The following is a 12,721-nucleotide window of genomic DNA, read 5'->3' on the forward strand; positions in this document are numbered from 1 at the left end:
TCCCTTACAGGAATTTACCCGCATGGCGGGAAAAGATGATTATGATAAAACCTGCATGGCGGAAAAAGTCTGGGAAAATACCTGCGTAACGGGGTAAAGCTGACATAATATTATGTCAAAAATCCCGTATGGCGGGAGAAATTCTGGCAAGAGAAAAATATGATAACTCATGTGCTTTTAATGTATCCCACTCTGAGAGAAAAGAATGGAGTAGCTGAAAGGCGCAACCGTACACTTATGGATATGGTGCGTAGCATGATGAGTTATTCCAACTTGCCATTGGGATTATGGATGGAGGCGCTTAAAACCACCATTCACATTCTCGATAGAGTACCAAGCAAGTCGGTGCCCAAAACACTGTACGAGCTATGGACAGGACGGGTGCCCTCCCTACAACACTTCAAGGTGTGGGGGTGCCCTGCTGAGGCCAAAATGTTTAATCCAAACATTGCAAAGTTAGATCCCAAAACAGTAAGTTGCCACTTTATTGGCTATCCAGACAGATCAAAAGGTTTTCGTTTCTACTGCCCTGACAGATATACAAAGTTTGTAGAAACGAGACATGCAGTCTTCTTAGAGGACGAAATGATGAGGGGGAGCTTGGTAGCTCGGAAAATTGATCTTGAGGAGAAGAGGGTGCATGCACCTAATCCGATGATTCAGGAGCCATTTTTCTCACTACCAGTTGCAACTCCACCCATGACAGCTATGGGGAAAGACCCGGAACCTGACCGTCAGGAGCCGACTGAACCCGTTGTTGAGCATGAAAGGGAGGTGCAACAGCAAATTTTAGAAGAAATGCCAGAAGTTGAGGCACAAAATGTGCCAGAAACTGAGGCCCTTAGAAGGTCTACAAGACCAAGAAAGTCAGCTATTTCTACTGACTTTAAAGTTTATAACACAGAAATGGTTCATATGGAAAAAGATCCCACCTCATATGAAGAAGCCATGAGAAGCCCTCATTCATCGAAGTGGATGAAGGCAATGGAAGACGAGATGAAATCAATGAGTTCCAAAGATGTTTGGGACTTAGAGGAAATTCCCAAATGAGCCAAAACAGTAGGTTGTAAATGGGTCTACAAAATTAAGTATGACTCTAAAGGGAATATAGAAAAGTATAAAGCACGACTCGTGCCAAAAGGATTTACACAAAGAGAAGGGATAGATTACAATGAGACATTTTCTCAAGTCTCATGTAAGGATTCCTTCAGAATCATAATGGCATTAGTTGCTCATTTTGATTTAGAGTTACATCAAATGGATGTTAAGACGGCATTTCTGAATGGTGATTTAAAAGAAAAGGTCTACATGAAACAACCCGAGGGTTTTATCATGGAAGCCAAGGAAAATATGGGATGCCGCCTGAAGAAATCCATTTATGGATTAAGACAAGCCTCTCGCCAGTGGTATCTAAAGTTTAATCAAACGATTAAAAGTTTTGGATTTAAAGAAAATATTGAGGATAATTGCATTTATGCAATGTTTAAAAGTGGGAAATATATTTTCCTAATCTTGTATGTGGATGATATCCTGCTTGCTAGTAGTGATGTTAGTCTACTACAAGAAACAAAGAAATACTTATCCTCAAATTTTGACATAACAGATCTTGATGAAGCATCATATGTTTTGGGCATAGAAATTCACCGAGATAGGAACAATGGAGTCTTAGGACTATCTCAGAAAGCATATTTAGAAAAGATTCTTAAAAAGTATAATATGCATGCGAGTAAAGCCACGCCTGCTCCAATAGTCAAGGGCGATAGTTTTGGGAAATTCCAATGTCCCAAGAACCAGTATGAGATCGATCAAATGAAAGCAGTACCATATGCTTCGGCAATTGGCAGCTTACAGTATGCACAAGTGTGCACTCGCCCTGACTTAGCTTTTATCACCGGGGTACTCGGTAGATATCAAGAGAATCCAGGCCTAGAGCACTGGAAGATGGTAAAGAAAGCATTGCGTTATGCACAAGGCACGAAGGACTACATGCTAATATACAGGAGAAGTGATTCCCTAGAGATAAAAGGGTATTCAGACGCAGATTTTGCGGGGCACAGAGATGATAGAAAATCCACGTCAGGATACATAATCATCCTCGCTGGGGGAGCTATTTCGTGGAAAAGCTCCAAACAGTCGATAGTTGCATCATCCACGATGTATGCAAAATTCATAGCATGCTTCGAAGCCACGGGGCAGGCGATATGGCTAAAGAAATTTGTACCCGACTTGAAAGTGGTAGATTGCATTCACAAACCACTAAAGATGTACTGTGATAACCAGCCCGCAGTATTCTATGCTCACAACAACAAGTCGAGTAATGCTGCCAAAACAATAGAGACAAGGTATTATGTTGTGAAAGATAAAATCCAGGATCAAACTATAAGTCTCGAGCATATAAGGACAAAGGATATGCTTGCGGATCCGCTAACGAAAGGCTTACCACCCAATGTGTTCAAGGAACACTTAGCCGGCATGGGTTTAAGGGAAAGCCTTATGATTCCTGGATAGGCCCAAAAGGAACAGAATTTGTTTCTGAACATAACGTATGTTGTAGCTGTATGATTCTAACGGCAATTAAGCCGTGACGATGAAACATGCTCTATGTACCAATATGTGATGAAACAAATAAACTAGAAAGTATAAAGTTAAAAGTAAAGTTGAGATCAAGGGGGAGAATGTTAGGTTGATCTCTCTCCCGTTCGAACCCAACGGGTCGAACGGGCCCCTGACTCGCGCCCTGATCGGGGGCGCCCAACCAAACCATGGTTGGTGGGCCCCTGTGACCCGCGCTATATAAACAGAGGTGGGGGCCGGGGCGCTATTCACGAGGTTAATCGCTGCCACAATCCCCACCTACAATCCCTACCGGTCTAGGGTTAGCGCGGTGCTCACGGGAACCACGTCTATCATTACTGATAATGCTAAGTAGGTCCATTGTTTAATGAAAGCTATACAGTTTCGGTATTGTAATAGGTTATTTGTTGACTGATGCTTATCTTGTTCCCTGGTTGATCTCAACATCAAACGTTCTACGCTTCCTTTTTGATAGCCGAGAGGTGTACTATGAAAGGAAGACTTGCTCCAAAGGTTGTAATGCCATTTACTATTCAGATGATTCCGGCAACTTCTCAAACAAGTCAACATTATCATTCACCCTGTAGATGGTTGGAGAATGCACAGAGCGCCAATGACAGCCTCAAACTAATGTAGCAGAGCAAGGTGATGAATTCTCCCATGTTTTGTAATCTGAATCTTCACTAGAATCTGTCGATTGTTCGATCCAGTTTGTTGTTATAGTACAATTATTCCTAATCTGGATCTTTGCTCGAATAGCTTGATCGATCCAGTATGTTGTTATTGTGGTGCCGGTCCCTGGCCCCGACATACTAATCCTCGTAGCTTGTGCCTCCGACACGGCCTCCCTCATCGACGCGACCAAGTTTGGGATGATGCATAAGCATGCAGCTTCCCTTCTGAAGGAGAAGCAGGAGCTGCTCCTTCACACGCTCCTCATATAGATGGGTTGACATTTATCTCACCTTGTTTCAAACATAAATTGATTGTCCATCAAGTAGGAAATTTTGGTTTTCTCTACATGGCATGATATTATTCCCTTTTCTAGGTCTAATTTATGAAGAAACCAGTACATAGGTGTTGGAAATATGCCCTAGAGGCAATAATAAAAGGTTATTATTATATTTCTTTGTTCATGATAATAGTCTATTGTTCATGCTATAATTGTATTGTCCGGAAATCGTAATACATGTGTGAATACATAGACCACAACGTGTCCCTAGTAAGCCTCTAGTTGACTAGCTCGTTGATCAACAGATAGTCATGGTTTCCTAACTATGGACATTGGATGTCATTGATAACGGGATCACATCATTAGGAGAATGATGTGATGGACAAGACCCAATCCTAAGCATAGCATAAAAGATCGTGTAGTTTCGTTTGCTAGAGCTTTTCCAATGTCAAGTATCTTTTCCTTAGACCATGAGATCGTGCAACTCCCGGATACCGTAGGAGTGCTTTGGGTGTGCCAAACGTCACAACGTAACTGGGTGACTATAAAGGTGCATTACGGGTATCTCCGAAAGTGTCTGTTGGGTTGGCACGGATCGAGACTGGGATTTGTCACTCCGTGTGACGGAGAGGTATCTCTGGGCCCACTCGGTAATGCATCATCATAATGAGCTCAATGTGACTAAGGCGTTAGTCACGGGATCATGCATTGCGGTACGAGTAAAGAGACTTGCCGGTAACGAGATTGAACAAGGTATTGGGATACCGACGATCGAATCTCGGGCAAGTAACATACCGATTGACAAAGGGAATTGCATACGGATTGATTGAATCCTCGACACCGTGGTTCATCCGATGATATCATCGTGGAGCATGTGGGAGCCAACATGGGTATACAGATCCCGCTGTTGGTTATTGACCGGAGAGGCGTCTCGGTCATGTCTGCATGTCTCCCAAACCCGTAGGGTCTACACACTTAAGGTCCGGTGACGCTAGGGTTGTAGAGATATATGTATGCGGAAACCCGAAAGTTGTTTGGAGTCCCGGATGAGATCCCGGACGTCACGAGAGGTTCCGGAATGGTCCGGAGGTGAAGAATTATATATAGGAAGTCCAGTTTCGGCCACCGGGAAAGTTTCGGGGGTTACCGGTATTGTACCGGGACCACCGGAAGGGTCCCGGGGGTCCACCGGGTGGGGCCACCTGTCCCGGAGGGCCCCGTGGGCTGAAAGTGGAAGGGAACCAGCCCCTAGTGGGCTGGGGCGCCCCCCTTGGGCCTCCCCCCATGCGCCTAGGGTTGGGAACCCTAGGGGGAGCTTCCCCCTTGCCTTGGGGGGCAAGGCAACCCCTTCCCCCCTTGTGGCCGCCCCCCCCCCTTGAGATCCCATCTCTTGGGGCCGGCGCCCCCCCAGGGGGCCTATATAAAGGGGGGAGGGAGGGCAGCAGACAACAGCCTTGGGCGCCTCCCTCCTCCCCTGCTACACCTCTCTCTCTCTCTCAGAAGCTCGGCGAAGCCCTGCCGGAGACCCACTACATCCACCACCACGCCGTCGTGCTGTTGGATCTCCATCAACCTCTCCTTCCCCCTTGCTGGATCAAGAAGGAGGAGACGTCGCTGCACCGTACGTGTGTTGAACGCGGAGGTGCCGTACGTTCGGCACTCGGTCATCGGTGATTTGGATCACGGCGAGTACGATTCCGTCATCCACGTTCATTGGAACGCTTCCGCTCGCGATCTACAGGGGTATGTAGATGCACTCCCTTCCCCTCGTTGCTAGTAGATTCCATAGATGCATCTTGGTGAGCGTAGGAAAATTTTAAAATTATGCTACGATTCCCAACAATAGGATCTTCTAGAAAGAAACCCTTTTCTAGGTCTAATTGATGACGAGGCTTTGCTACGCCGTGTAATCTTTTGTTTTTGCTCTTCTCTAACGAATACATAAATTTGTACCATGAGTCAGGCATACGCATGAGGGAGGGAATAAGAGAGAAACATCGACATTTTTCATGCTTTGGACGATCATTTCTATTCATAGCTTTCTTTTTGCTTGGCAACACATGAGTGTGGCTCAGTCGTGGTAGAACTCGGGATCATGAGTGGGTCCAATATAGAACCAAGAGGTATAATACTAAGATGGGAAGGCGGTTGCCGTCCTTGTTTCTTGTTGTTGTCCTGTCACGACAGCATCTATCACTGGCTCACTTAGAACCCGATTTAGTGGATTTTGTAATAAGAGTGAGGATTGAGAGTAAGTGGGATGGGGGTTGGGGTTGGTCTATTCAGTATGGTTGTTTGAGTGCAATAATTTCCCTACTTTAGAAAATGTGGCAAATTATATTTCACTGGAGATGGTTTCGTAGCAAATTGAATGAGCGAATGGTTCATTTTTTTCTATAAGTCGTAGAATATTTTTGTCGGATAGAAGGGTAAATGCATTGGTTGATTGCTTCAAGAGTTAATAACGGATAAGATGTCATATCAGTTGCATGCCCAACAACGAGTATCATATTTATGTTTTGTGGACATGCACGACATTCCACTATATGTTACAACGTGGTAATGTTTCAGAAGACATTGGATCTGCCCTTTAGGCTCAGAGGGGCGTCACGGGCGGCGCATGCCTCCCCCCCTTGATGGCGGTGGTGGATCGGCACAAACACGTGGGGAGGAGGCAGAGAGCGGGGCGATTGGCGGGGGACTCCTCCTTGGCGGTCCGTGAGGAAGTATAGTGTGAATGAGAGAGGGTCCATGATGATGGTGAGGCGGGTGTCATCTTGTTTTAAAGAAGAGGGGTCCAGTGAGAAATGTCCCGCTATGGCGGGAGACCGAGATGGAAGGGGGAGGGTTCGAGCATGAAAAGGAAAGGGTGCTTCGTAGGGTGGTTTTTTGGTTGGGGCCGTGTTGGGGATCACATCGCGGATAGTCCACACAACCATATCCCCCCCCCCCCCCCCCCCCCCCATACGGGCCCTCTGGGCACCCGTTTGATATCCAAACACGTCCGAACCTATGCAAGAGAAATGAACTTCGACCTTGAAGATTATCTTAATCATTTATTTGATTCATTTATATGTGTTATAGCCCGTAGCAACGCACGGGCGTTCTACTAGTTCTTGTAAAGCCACACAACAAACTGTGCACGGGGTAGTCAGAATCTTCCGATTAACTCAACTTATAGACATTCTACCATCCATATCACGTCAATGATCTAACACCCAGATGAACGCCTCAGATCAAATGTTCTGCCGCCAGACGCCCGTGGTCTGCCAATTGTCCCGCTGCTCCGCATCCCCCAGGAAACACGCAGCCCCGCTTACAAAACCGTGATTTGCGGATCGATTTCAGTCACCCTTTTTCTCTAGCCCAGATCGAAAAGGATGCATCCTCCGCTTCTAGGTATGCCGCCACCGCCGAGTATGCCGGAGAAGACACGGCCCTCCCTCACATTCATGGACGTCTCCGTCACATCCCTACGCGACGCCTCCTGCCCCGGCCACGCTTCCTACGCCGCCGGAACCGCCCCCAGTCAAGCAGTCTATGCTGCGCCGTGTGGAGGATGCCGCGAGGGAGGCGGCCGGAATTCCGCGCCAGGGATGGCGCCGCGAGTGGCTGCTTCTGGTGGTGGCGAGGAATCCGCCCATCAGCGGCGGCGGTAGGCACCATGGTGCGATCTGGCCACGCCCTGCTTCCCTCCGCTGGATCTGGCCTCTCTCCACCCCTCATGCAGGCTGCGCCATGCCAAGCGGCAGGCGGTCACCCTTAAACCTCGGCGGCACGACGCTCATTCTCCGGTGAGTGCCTTCCTCTCTGATCGTTTCATTGATGTGATCCTCTGATTGGGTCGCTGATTCGGGATTGTTCTCCTAGATTGAAGATTGATTTGTGTTCCCTGTTTTCGATAAGAAGAGATAATGTGGACTTTTGATTTGTGTACTACATAGTTCCTGATTCTTCCTTACACAATGGTCAAAATCGGGTCGTGCTTGACACGGTCATAGAGCTGGAGCATCAGGTTATGTTTGCAAGGCAAGTAGCAGACATGCTAGATGCGCTCTATTTGTGACAACGGTCAGAGAAATTTTGCAGGGCACATGCCAGCTTGTTCATTTTCCGTGCACAGGTTAATGCTGCAAAAGGCCAAAAGCGATGTACTGATTATGTTCCTGTTACATCGTCGTGCTACATGAGCGATGCATGATAAATGATCGGCACGGTTAATAGATTTAACTTAAAAAGCAAAGATAGTTCCTTTGACTGCTGATGTCATATTCTGTTTCCTCTTAGATTATACTCTTGTATCAAGTCTGGTTTCTTGGACTGCGAATTCAGGGCCAAATTTTGCTCCTCCTTTTCCTCTAATTATTCGTTTCAGTTTGATTGGGATAAGAAGTGTTTCAATTAGCATGATTGTTTGTAAATGATCATCACCCTCCCTGTACTATTGCTCACTCCCCCATTAATTATTTTTCCAAAAGAGAACACCATCATATAAATCAGGTGCATTTTACTGAATTTAAAGGACAAGTTCTTTATTTCAACCACAACGAGCGACATCAATTTATACTATTTCATGTCTTACATCAGAGCCAGTGGAAGGAGCGAGCGGACAATTAAGAGCTTGTGAAACTTGCTGCGACAATCAGTCTCAAGGCAATGAACCTAGACCCATTGAGCGCAGGTGAATTTCTACTCTATGTTTCTAATTCTCATTTTGTCAATATTTCCATTACTTATAGGCTGCGGATGCAGGGATACGCAAACCCAGCTGGATGCATAGGATACGGCGCTGTTAAAGTTTAATTTGAATGTTCGACCTGTAGCGTCACAATACTAGAGGTATGCTAAAAGCTAAGGAGATGGCTTATATCTTTGGGAATGCATCCATGGAGCTAGGCGATTAACGGAGAGTCACAAGTATACCATTTATTTATAACAACAATTTTTTTGCATAGTTAGCATGTATAATAGTCTTATAATATATATTATCTTCCTTTGTTGACATCTTTTGAGAAATTTAGTCACAACCATTTCAAGAGCTTGTTCTCTAACTTTGTATGCAAATGTCAAGGAAAAAAAGTCCCTGTTGTGGTGTGTGCATTATGATTATCCTTATACAGCGGTTCAGTTGGATAGTTGTTCAAGACTATTATGCCTGAAGTTTTTATATATTTGTATATTTTGATATAATCTGATCTGCCAAGAAAATAGATAAATATGAAAATTATGGTCATTGGATGATCTGATTAATTGCCATTCAATGACATGAGATCGACAGATATATTGATGTTTCCTTGATGTCCACTTTTAATGAGCTCATAATAATTATTTTTTTGGCCTTGTTTTAGTTCAGCCGTGCATTACGCATTGCATTTGAGGTTATTAATTATTTGGGATGAACCTACAATTTCTTTTCATGTCATTTCTTGATGATTAGTTCCATTGACACAAATAGTTCCCGAATGTTAATAATGGCCACTTGGGAATTCCAATGTCTGTTTTTACATGTATGCATCTAATTTTGAAGTCCTTTCATGCATATTCAGCATGTTTCTGCCGCGCTCCTCATCTCACCAGTTGCCTCGGTAAGATGTTGTGCTCTTATAGAATTTAGAGCAGCGGCCTTTTAGAACGAATACTGCATAACATAGTGTTGTCCAGTGGAATGTGGAATTTTTTTGTTTGATTTATTTACTATCCTTTGTGCTAATTTACATATCTTAGATTCCTTTGCTTTGTTTCAGCAGCAGAATATACAAGATAGGAAAATACTTCTAAGCTTTTTGTGAAATTCTGATCCACTGGTGATTTTTTCTTTTCTTAAAAAGTTATGGTGGTGCTAAATAACTATGGGCTCGGGATCAAGGCTGTACTTGTTATTGCCAATGGGTTATTGCTATGTATTTTTACATGCTGACGGTGTTGATAATAATTTCTGCATGTCTACACATAGTTTATTCATGCCACTGGAAAAAGCACCAAGAATGTTGTGGGCAGAGATGTCTTGGAGGGACATCACAGGTTTGTTCAACGTACATGCCAATCCACCTTATTATATTAGGACATATTACGCATCTCCTTTAATATTATTTTTCTGATTTATGTGCATATATGCATACAATGATGAGATGTTCTGTTAGGATAGTTTATATTAAGGAGCTTTACTAAATAATAGTACAATGATGGTACTGAAGGAGGCTTTGCAACTAGCAAGCTACTCTCTTTACAATCTGATTGTGATATGACTTAAATGATGTGTGGCTGTTCTGTTCTCTCGGACAATATAAAGCATGGTTCTATATGCCCTGCTAATTTTGTAACTTCCAATGTTTTGTGGAGCCTTTCACATTTGCACCGGTGTAACTGTGTAACCTTGCACGTATGCTACAATAGGGCAGAGCTGGTGTAGCATCATTAGTTTCTTTGTTGATATACTAACAAGTTACCCTGTCTGATTTCTAGAATGTTTGGCACCCTGTTTGCGTGCAAGATTACTAGGAGCGACCTCTTCCTTGACTGTTTGACACAGCAAGCATTGAACATGGGCGCTCCCAGGGGATGGATGACCGTCAGGGGCATCTCCCTTGTTTGGCCACGGCTTCCCTTTGACACCAGTGAAGTGAACAGCAGACGTGGCACCACATCATTCACTTGCCTACCATAGATTGACCGCTGATGCGGGTGCTCCGCTCCACTACTCCATCTCATGATATATATTTCCTCTCTTTATATCCAGATCCTAATGTATAGCATGTAAAAATGTTTAAATTTAGAAATAATGTTTTGCCTTCTACACTTACATTGTTTGGGTTAGTAAAAATGTAACTAAATTCAGCGGATGGTGTTATTTGAAGCAAGATTATAAGATTTTTCCTCTGGTGTTATTGATGATCTGATCTAGAATTTGGTATGATGTATAACCATCAGTTCAGTTCAGTAGGTGATTCCACAGTTCAATATGTGCTCTCAAAAAAATTTATAACCATCAGTTCATTAGATGATTCCTTTATATTATTCCAAAGGCTTGGCAATGAATAGCCTGTTTTCTCTTTCTTCCTTCTAAGAGGTATTAAAGTGACGAACATGTTTCACTACAAATTTGGCAGAAGATAGTCATGGATTTGTAAGTATAGGAAATTGTACATTTTAGGTCTATTTCTCTATGGTTTTGCTTCTTAATTCAATTCTATCTTGTGTGGATTCTTAATTCGATTCTATCTTGTGTGGGTTTTCAAAGCAGACATGAGAATTATCCTTTGTGCTCAGCATGCCTTTTTTACTGGTAAAAAATACATTACATATATTTGAATTTTAGTTGAGTAAATGAGCTTGAGTAAAAATAAATTCAAACATTAGGCAAAAGCTTTGTCGTTTCATTGATTAAACAGAAGGTCGTCAAGTAAATCATGGAAAACCAAAACAAACGGGCGAAGCCCACTCTAGAACACCCTAAACACACACTTGCCTTTTTTTGGGGAGTCCCTCTGCTGAACAACCAAACACACTAGCTTGGGGACTTGCTCTGTTGAACAAGCCGCTCTTTCATCACTGCAAGAAAGAAAGTAGGCACTCTCCCGCAATGATGAGGAGACAAGCATTCCACATGCCTGCAATAGTTTCAACCTACAAGACATGAGAGCCATGTCATTGAAGCTGTAAACAAGCATTCCACATGATTGCAATAGTTTCAACCCACAAGGCATGAGGTCCATGTCAACGAAGCTGCAAAGCTCTCAGGGCCACCGCCTTGACATCTATTGCTCGAACGAACCTTGCACACTAAACCAGTATCACTGGAGTCGTCGCCCGAGATGCCACTTCAGAGACGTGCGTTGCACGTGCACGCTTAATAGTAATGGTATAGTAGTTGATGATTTGACTTTGGTCTTCACACATAAAGCAGCAGCAGTAGATCAATGCTTGCCTCGCGACTTGATTCCCTTGCGAACGCTGCGTATGGAGCGGCAGTTGCAAGGCGTGGGAAAAGCAAGGACGGCTGCAGCCCTTCGGGATTTTCCACCGGGTAAAACAGATAAAGAGTTGTGGCTACGACAACTCGGCGGAACCTGCGGTCGGACGGATCGCCTGAATTTTCAGTCGGCCCGGGAGTAAGAACGCGGCAGATAAATCGCCTCCTGCAGAAAACCTCAACTCGGACTCGGCGGATTACCATGGTGCGTGAGGCGGTCGCACAACATGTAACCCTAAAACAATCTCAATCTCATATCCGTCGCCGCAGAATACTTCGTTCAATCTTGACTGATGAACTCATCATTGATGTGAATTTTTCCACACCGGCCTTTGTTGAGCCGGAAAATTGCAAACTTCTCGAACCCTAAAAAAGATCCCTTCAAGAACTCAACACCATCGTGCGCAGGGCCCACGGTGGTCGTCAACTGTCATGGAATTGTCACGGCAGATGTCCTTAGTGTCAGGACTCAGTCGTGAGGCCAGCACTTCTATGTGGTAGCTTGAGAGGGGTTGATCGGAATCGAGAGACGCAACACAAGACAAGGATTTAGACAGCTTCGGGCCCCGGTGAAAGGATCGATATAGTTGACTAGAGGGGGGGGGGGTGAATAGGCAACTAACAATTTTTAGCTTTTCTTTACCAATTTAAACTTTGCATCAAAGTAGGTTGTCTAGATATGCAACTAGGTGAGCAACCTATATGATGCAACAACAATAAGCATACACGCAAGCAAGACATAAGGCACAAATAAACTTGCACAAGTAAAGGCACGAGATAACCAAGAGTGGAGCCGGTGAAGACGAGGATGTGTTACCGAAGTTCCTTCCCTTTGAGAGGAAGTACGTCTCCGTTGGAGCGGTGTGGAGGCACAATGCTCCCCAAGAAGCCAGTAGGGTCACCGTATTCTCCTCACGCCCTCACACAATGCGAGATGCCGTGATTCCACTATTGGTGCCCTTGAAGGCGGCGACCGAACCTTTACAAACAAGGTTGGGGCAATCACCACAACTTAATTGGAGGCTCCCAACGACACCACGAAGCTTCACCACAATGGACTATGGCTCCACGGTGACCTCAGCCGTCTAGGGTGCTCAACACCCAAGAGTAACAAGATCCACAAGGGATTAGTGGGGGGATTCAAATATCTCTTGGTGGAAGTGTAGATCGAGGCCTCCTCAATCAATCCCTAGAGAATCAACAAGTTTGATTGGCTAGGGAAGGAG

The 12,721-nt window shown here is 44.6% G+C and overlaps 1 long non-coding RNA gene across 2 annotated transcripts; it reads left to right on the top strand.

Moving 5' to 3' along the window:
* The first annotated feature begins 6,798 nt into the window (after positions 1–6,798).
* LOC109756349 (uncharacterized) lies at positions 6,799–10,410 on the top strand. 2 transcript variants are annotated; one of them, XR_002231222.4, is made up of 4 exons: positions 6,799–7,320; positions 8,114–8,207; positions 8,279–9,547; positions 9,989–10,410. It is a non-coding gene; the product is annotated as an uncharacterized lncRNA (long non-coding RNA). The 2 variants fall into 2 exon arrangements; XR_002231221.4 differs by having other exon boundaries at positions 6,800–7,320; positions 8,279–10,410.
* The last annotated feature ends 2,311 nt before the right edge of the window (positions 10,411–12,721 follow it).

This window comes from Aegilops tauschii, chromosome 5, assembly GCF_002575655.3.
Source record: "Aegilops tauschii subsp. strangulata cultivar AL8/78 chromosome 5, Aet v6.0, whole genome shotgun sequence".
Taxonomy (NCBI): Eukaryota; Viridiplantae; Streptophyta; class Magnoliopsida; order Poales; family Poaceae; genus Aegilops; species Aegilops tauschii.